This window comes from Nycticebus coucang, chromosome 5 (assembly GCF_027406575.1).
Source record: "Nycticebus coucang isolate mNycCou1 chromosome 5, mNycCou1.pri, whole genome shotgun sequence".
NCBI lineage: Eukaryota > Metazoa > Chordata > Mammalia > Primates > Lorisidae > Nycticebus > Nycticebus coucang.
This window is the reverse complement of record NC_069784.1, coordinates 23,678,879-23,685,682: the sequence shown is the minus strand read 5'-3', so window position 1 is coordinate 23,685,682 and position 6,804 is coordinate 23,678,879. Positions and strand designations below refer to the sequence as shown.

Below are 6,804 nucleotides of genomic sequence, written 5' to 3'. Positions count from 1 at the left end.
ACCCAGCATGTCGAGGCACGGAAGTGTACTTGACAATCACCAGTGCCATTAACACGTTGATTATTGTTTTTGAGAGTGACCTAAGGCCACCTCCAAGGGGGAGTTCCTGGCGGCCTTCGGAAGTCTTAGAGTCAGCACCGCGCAGCGGGGCCCGGGAGACCGCGCGGGGGCGGCAGTGCGAGGCCTGCAGCTCCCAGCGCGGGGTCGTTTCGGGCCCCCGAGTGGGTGTGCCTTCTGCAGCTTTAACGTGGAAGGGGCGGTTCAAATGACCGGGGAAGTCAGCACTTTGCAGGGCAGTGGGCTAGCGCTGAGAAAGAGAGGCGGAGGCGAGAGAAGCATTTCCCCGCCCCTGCTCCACTCGGTCCAATCCCTTCGGCTTCTCCTTTTCTCGGCCGGGCCGGCCGGCCCCTAACCTGCTCGAACCCATTATGCGGTAGAGGCGGCCGCGTCTCTTTAAGGCCCCGCCGCGCCTGCGCCTTGGGCTTTCCTGACGCTGCCGGGCCGGACCTTGTAGGAGCGGGTGGGCGGGCGGTGGTCGAGATTGCTGCGGTGCCCGGAGTGGCTGGCGAGGGTCTGGAGGTGACTCTGAACTCCGCAGCGAGTGCGGTACTCCCGAGAACGCGGGAAGGGCGTCCGCGGAGCCGGGAGCGGGGCCGAGGCGCTGAGACGCGGCGGCGCGGCTGCCGGCTGGATGGGAAGTTAATGTTTACGGCGAAGTCCACCCAACGTTTCCAAGGTGAGGGGCGCCGCGCGGGCCGGGGTCCGGGGTCCGGGGGCCCGGCGGGCCGTGCGCCCGGGTTCCGCGGCGCGCAGGGCTGGGCCGAGGCTTGGCGGGCGGGGGTCGCGGCAAGTTTTGCGGCGTGAGCGGGGCGGCTGCTCCGGGACCCGCCGGGGCCTAAGTTCCCTGCGCTCGCCTTCTCGTCTGCCGCCGCCGGTACCCTCGTCCAGTGGGCGCCCGAGAAGAAACTGAAGTAGCCGCGGGGTCTTCCCGGGGAGTCTCGGAGCGGCGGAGGGACGGAGCAGCTGAGGGGATGTCCTCGTGAATCCGGTGGGAGAGACTGACCCTGCACCCCCACCCTCGAGGCCCGAAGTCTGTTCTTTCTGATGACCGTAGGGGAGAGAACGCTAGTGCCCCTTAGTTGCAAAGTTGCGGTTTTTATTTGGCCTCCGGGCTTGTGCGTGTGGCCGTGTCCCGGCTAGTGATGGGCAAGCCAGGTGTGCCGGGTCAAGGATGCACTTAAGCGTTTGTAGCCTTCACTGAATCACCTTATGACTAGCGGGGCAAGCCTCAAATTAACCGCAGGATTTCCGGTAGGTTGGATCGTGGTGTTCGCGTTTGCTTTAGAATTGCTGTGATTTCTCACTGGCTCGCTTTCCGTATTTTGGGCGTCTTCGATCTTGTCAGTTGGCCTCCTTTCACCGAAAAGTTAACCAAAACTTTTGGAATGGTTCCATCGCTTTCCTTCTACCATTGTTTAAAGGTGATTTTGAAAAGCAGTATTTTCTTGCAGCGGTATCTTTTCTTTGGGTTACAGTGTTGAATAATACACTCCTTTCTTTGCTGAAAGAATGGATTCCAGGACTTCATGAAGTTAAAGAAAAGTGATCTGTTGGTAGTTTTTATCTTTGTTTTGGGCTGATAAGTGTTGGTAGCTTTCTTTTTGTTTTCTAATTTTGTTAGCCAACTTTCATTTGGTGTACCAGAAGCTCTCTTTTTATCCTAAAATGCTAGCTTAGCCTTAATTCTGGGAACTTCATGTCAGAGAAATCTTAGAAAACTTACTGAAGCATAAAATACAGAAAAAAAAGTCCACTATCCTAAGTGTGCAGGTAATGAATTTTTACGAAGTGAAGCACCGCAGGTAAAGAAATAGAACATTAGGGCGGCGCCTGTGGCTCAGTCAGTAAGGCGCCGGCCCCATATACCGAGGGTGGCGGGTTCAAACCCGACCCCGGCTGAACTGCAAACCAAAAAAAAAAAAAAAAAAAAATAGCCGGGCGTTGTGGCGGGCGCCTGTAGTCCCAGCTACTCGGGAGGCTGAGGCAAGAGAATCGCTTAAGCCCAGGAGTTGGAGGTTGCTGTGAGCTGTGTGAGGCCACGGCACTCTACCGAGGGCCATAAAGTGAGACTCTGTCTCTACGGAAAAAAAAAAAAAAAAAAAGAAATATAACATTACAAGTTGGAATACGGACCTAGGAGTGGAATTGTTGGCTTTTGAGGTATATGAATGATAAACATTTCCTCAGAGTGGTTGTACCAATTATCAGGGAATGATACTCCAGTTATCCCAATCCTTGCTGATGCCTGTCAGTTTAAAAAGTGTTTGCTTAGCCGGGCCTTGTGGCTGGCACCTGTAGTCCCAGCTACTTGGGAGGCTGAGAAAAGAGAATTGCTTAAGCCCAAGAATTTGAGGTTCCTGTGAGCTGTGACAATACGGCACTCTACGTGAGGACGACATAATGACCCTCTGTCTAAAAAAAAAAAAAGAAAGAAAAACCATTTTTTTGGCTATTCATAGCTCTTAACATTTCTATCTAAATTTTACAATCTGTCAGTTTCCACAAATACTGGAAGTGAAATAGAATCTGTACATCAATTTGAGTAGAATGACTTAACAATATTTAATCTTTCAATTTATGAACATTCACTTAGGTCTTTAAGAATTTCTCTTGGCAGTGTTTTGTAGTTTTCTGTGTTGATGTCTTGTACATCTTTTATTAATTTTTAGTATTTTTATTATTTATTTATTTTTTTGAGACAGAGTCTCACTCTGTTGCCCAGGCTAGAGTGCTATTCCATCACCTTAGCTCACAGCAAACTCGAAGTCCTGGGTTCAAGAGATCCTCTCAGTAGCTGGGACTGCAGGCACCAAGGTCCAGCTAATTTTTCTATTCCCTCTTGCTCTGACTGGTCTTAACCTGTTCAACTCAAGGGATCCTTCTACCTTGGCCTCCCAGAGTGCTAGGATTACAGGTGTGAGCCACCTTGCACACACTTGTAACTGAAAAAAAATTTTTTTTTTTTGCAGTTTTTGGCCAGGGCTGGCTTTGAACCCGCCACCTCTGGCATATGGGACTGGCGCCCTACCCCTTTGAGCCACAGGCGCTGCTGTAACTGAAATTTTAAAATGGGAATGCAGCTGCATTTTTTTGCTGTGGTATGCTGTGGGATTATTTTAAACTAATCTGACATCATTTCATCAATAGATTCTAAATCTTTATTCTTTTTTTTTGCCTTTTTTTTTTTTTTTTTTGGTTTTTGGCTGGGGCTAGGTTTGAACCCGCCACCTCTGGCATATGGGACCAGCGCCCCACTTCTTGAGCCACAGGCGCCTCCCTCTAAATCTTTATTCTTTATTCGCAACCTAGTCCAAATTACATTCTATGTTTTAGGATTTCAACTAAGTTTTGCATAGCATTGTTTTTGCATGGTGTCTCCAAATGTCTAGGACCAATTAAAGAATTATAGAGTGGTTAGTATATTGGCAGTCGTTGTTTGAGGTTCTTTGAACACAAAGATTAAGATGCTGTCCCTACCCTTAAGGAGTAGATAGTAGAAATTCAAGAAATCCAAGAAAGATCAACCTCTTCCACTTGGGAGAAGTACAAATGATGGAGATTGATTTGGTAGTATGCAAAAGGGGCATCTAAATCAAACTGGGAGGAGGGGGACTAGATACAGGCCCGGCTTCCAGTGTTCTGAGAGCTGGGCAAAGGAAGCAGGCTGTGTGGGTGGCAGCTGTTAACTAAACATACTTCTGTTTAATCCCTTGGCTTTCAGCCTGGAACCTTACTCTACTGTTCCTGAGTCTGGAGTCTCTCCAGGTTAGTGATTCCAGAGGATAAATTTATGAGTGGATAGAGAGGGTGCTGGAGAAGGGAACCTAGAGAGTTGGCTGTACCTTATTCACTTGTCTTCAGCGTCGTGTTTGTGCACCACTGACCCTATTACCTGAGGACCTGGGTCCTGAGCTGCTCCCGGGTTCTTGAGTTAGCCACAGCAGCTTGCTTCTTGATCATATTCCTTCTGCAGGCTGGAGGGTTCTGCTTCCTTTCCTGTGCTCACTTTTATTCCTCCATCTTGTTTCTTTCACGGATGCCGTCTCTTCTTTTAGCTATCTGGGAATGCTAAAGATAGTTTCTTTAAGCGTTCTTTTCCTTACTTACGTTACATTTTTTCAGTTTGTGAAGCTCTCCTCAGAAGACTGTAGGTAATCCTTGGTTTTCTGTCCATCACTTAGAGTGGGTGACTGAAAGCTGACTGGAACCTGAGCTTGTAAGTAGGGACTTACTGACTTCCAGTTTTACCCTGTAATTTAGAGTCTAAATAGTGGTTCTCAAGTTCAGCTGTACGTTACAGTCGCATGGAAAGCTTATAAAAACATAGCTGTGCTGCTGCTAGATCAAGTACATCAGAATCTCTGGGAATAGGACCCAGGTAAAGTAGTATTTTTTAAAAATTCAGCTTTGGCTACATACAATAAAATGTGCAGAATTTAAAAGTATAGTTTGGGTGGTGCCTGTGGCTCAAGGAGTAGGGTGCCGGCCCCATATACCGGAGGTGGCAGGTTCAATCCCGGTCCCGGCCAAAAACTGAAAAAAAAAAAAAAAAAGTATAGTTTGATAATTTTTACCGTGTTAACTAACACAAGATACAGACCGTGTCTAAAATCCTAGAAAGTTCCTTTGTATCCCTTTCTTTTATCCTGACTCCCTGTGCAGAGGTGACCACCATTCTGATTTTTCTCTTTTTTGAGACTGAGTCTCACTATGTTGCCCTCAGTAGAATGCTATGGTGTCACAGCTCACAGCAACCTCAAACTATTGGGCTCAAGCAATTCTCTTACCTCAGCCTCCCAAGTAGCTGGGATCACAGGTGCTCACCACAGCACCCAGCTAATTTTTGGTTGCAGTTGGCATTGTTGATTAGCAGGTCCGGGCTGGGCTCGAACAAGCCACCTTTGGTGTATGTGGCTGGTGCCCTACCTACTGAGCCATGGGCGCCGAGCCACCATTCTGATTTTTATCTCCATAGATTAGCATTAGTATTCTTTAAAGCTGCCCAGGTGGTTCCATTGTGTGGTCAAGACTGAGAACCACTTTTCCAATGGAAAAGTAATTATCCAATGTACTCTGTACTAATATGAAACCAGTAGATGATCTGATGTATGCCCACATAGGAGAAAAACTCATTTCAATTCAAGTTGGGGGGAGGGGTAACCAGGAAGGGGGATTGAGGTGCTCCCACTGAATGGGCATGGGGTGAGGGTGTTTGCCACACCTTTTGTGTGTGGGACATAACCACAAGAGGGACGCTAATAAAATCAAATATTGTCACCTGGTTGTTTGTACCTCACATCAACCTGAAATAAATTTACTTTTCAAAAAAAAAGAAAAGATTGAGAGCCACTGGTATGGGTGGACTGTTGAGGCTATTCCCACCATATGTGTCTTTGCTTTTGGCCTGGTCAGATTTCCCAGAGAATATCTTCCGGTTTTCTCCTTGGAGGGTTGAGGTCTAGTTGCTGGGGGATCTGGGAACTCAGGAAAAGAGGATTGGGTAATGAGTCACAGAGCATTTAGTATGTGGGCTCTCATAATCTCTTTTTGTTAGGATACCTCTGTCTTTCAGCACGTAAGGTTTACCTTTTTTTTTTTTTTCCTTTTTTCTTTTACCTTAAGATAGTAAATCTATAGTACCCCGTTTCCCCGAAAATAAGACAGTGTCTTGTTTTAAGGTGTGCTCCCAAAGACGCGCGAGGTCTTATTTTCAGGGGACGTCTTATCTTTCCTGTAAGTAGGTCTTATTTTCGGAGGATGTCTTATTTTCGAGGAAACAGGGTAGGTTGTGACATTCAAGGTGGAGCCACTGAGCAGCTTGGAGATGTAGGTTTCTGTTTAGCTTTCACTTTATTCTTTCTTATTTTAGTTCTCCTTCTATTTGTTCTGACAATTCCTGGGTTTTTGAGGCTGCTTTGGTGTAAATTTGGTTTGTTCTCAGTTGTTAAGATTTCTGGCTTAGAATTTGGTCATCTTTGACTAAGTCAGTTGTCCAATATCTTTTCGGTTTCCAAAATTTTGTTGCTGTTGTCTCTTTTATCATTCTCCCTATCTTTACAGTTTACATTCTAAAAAACAGAACAAAACAGTAACAAAACTTTCTTTATCCTTGTGTCAGTAGTTTTGGGAGCAAGCAAAGTTAAATGTGTGCGTGCAGTCTGCCATCCTACCCTGGAAGTTGACCATCTCCTTTGCTTTCCATTATACAAAAGTGTTTTGCCATCTGTCCTCCACTGTTGTCTGTTCCTTACAGGTTATGCCTTTTAAATTTCTTTGCAGTTATCTAAATAGAGTGGTAGGAGGGAGAGGACCTTAATATTAGCTCAAGCTGTCATTTCTTTACAAGTACTCATTGTCTTCTAATCTCAGGATTGAAAATAATTTTGAAGATTATCTAGCCTAGTGAGCTATTTGATACTTTCTAAGTAACTTTCTAGGCTTAATACTCATGGTAGGAGGAGATGAATGCCTACCATGGGCTTGGGCTGCAGAGCACTGCAAGGGGCCTAGAAATCCGTATGTCCATTAAACATTGAAAGAGTAAATAATAGCTTTTGTATATTTGTAATATATAACAAAATTTATTAAAAAGTCATTTTGATTTTGCCATTTGACTTGATAATACTTATTTAAATCCAGCTGTCATGGGGAGAGGTAGCACTCAGAATTTTTATTTTGAAAACAATTCTTTCAAATCCAGGTTTAACTAAAAAAAAAAAAAATTCTATGCCAGAAAAAGTTAGG

The 6,804-nt window shown here is 45.9% G+C and overlaps 1 protein-coding gene across 9 annotated transcripts in view; it reads left to right on the top strand.

Moving 5' to 3' along the window:
* The first annotated feature begins 518 nt into the window (after positions 1 to 518).
* EVI5 (ecotropic viral integration site 5) overlaps positions 519 to 6,804 on the top strand; it is a 202,913-nt gene continuing 196,627 nt past the window's right edge. For 4 of the 9 annotated variants that reach the window (XM_053591711.1, XM_053591715.1, XM_053591713.1 and 1 more), the window contains exon 1: positions 520 to 736. The gene's annotated coding sequence lies outside the window, so the exon portion shown is untranslated. Of the gene's footprint in view, positions 737 to 6,804 lie in introns of all 9 variants that reach the window. The other 5 variants (XM_053591719.1, XM_053591717.1, XM_053591716.1 and 2 more) reach the window with 2 other exon arrangements.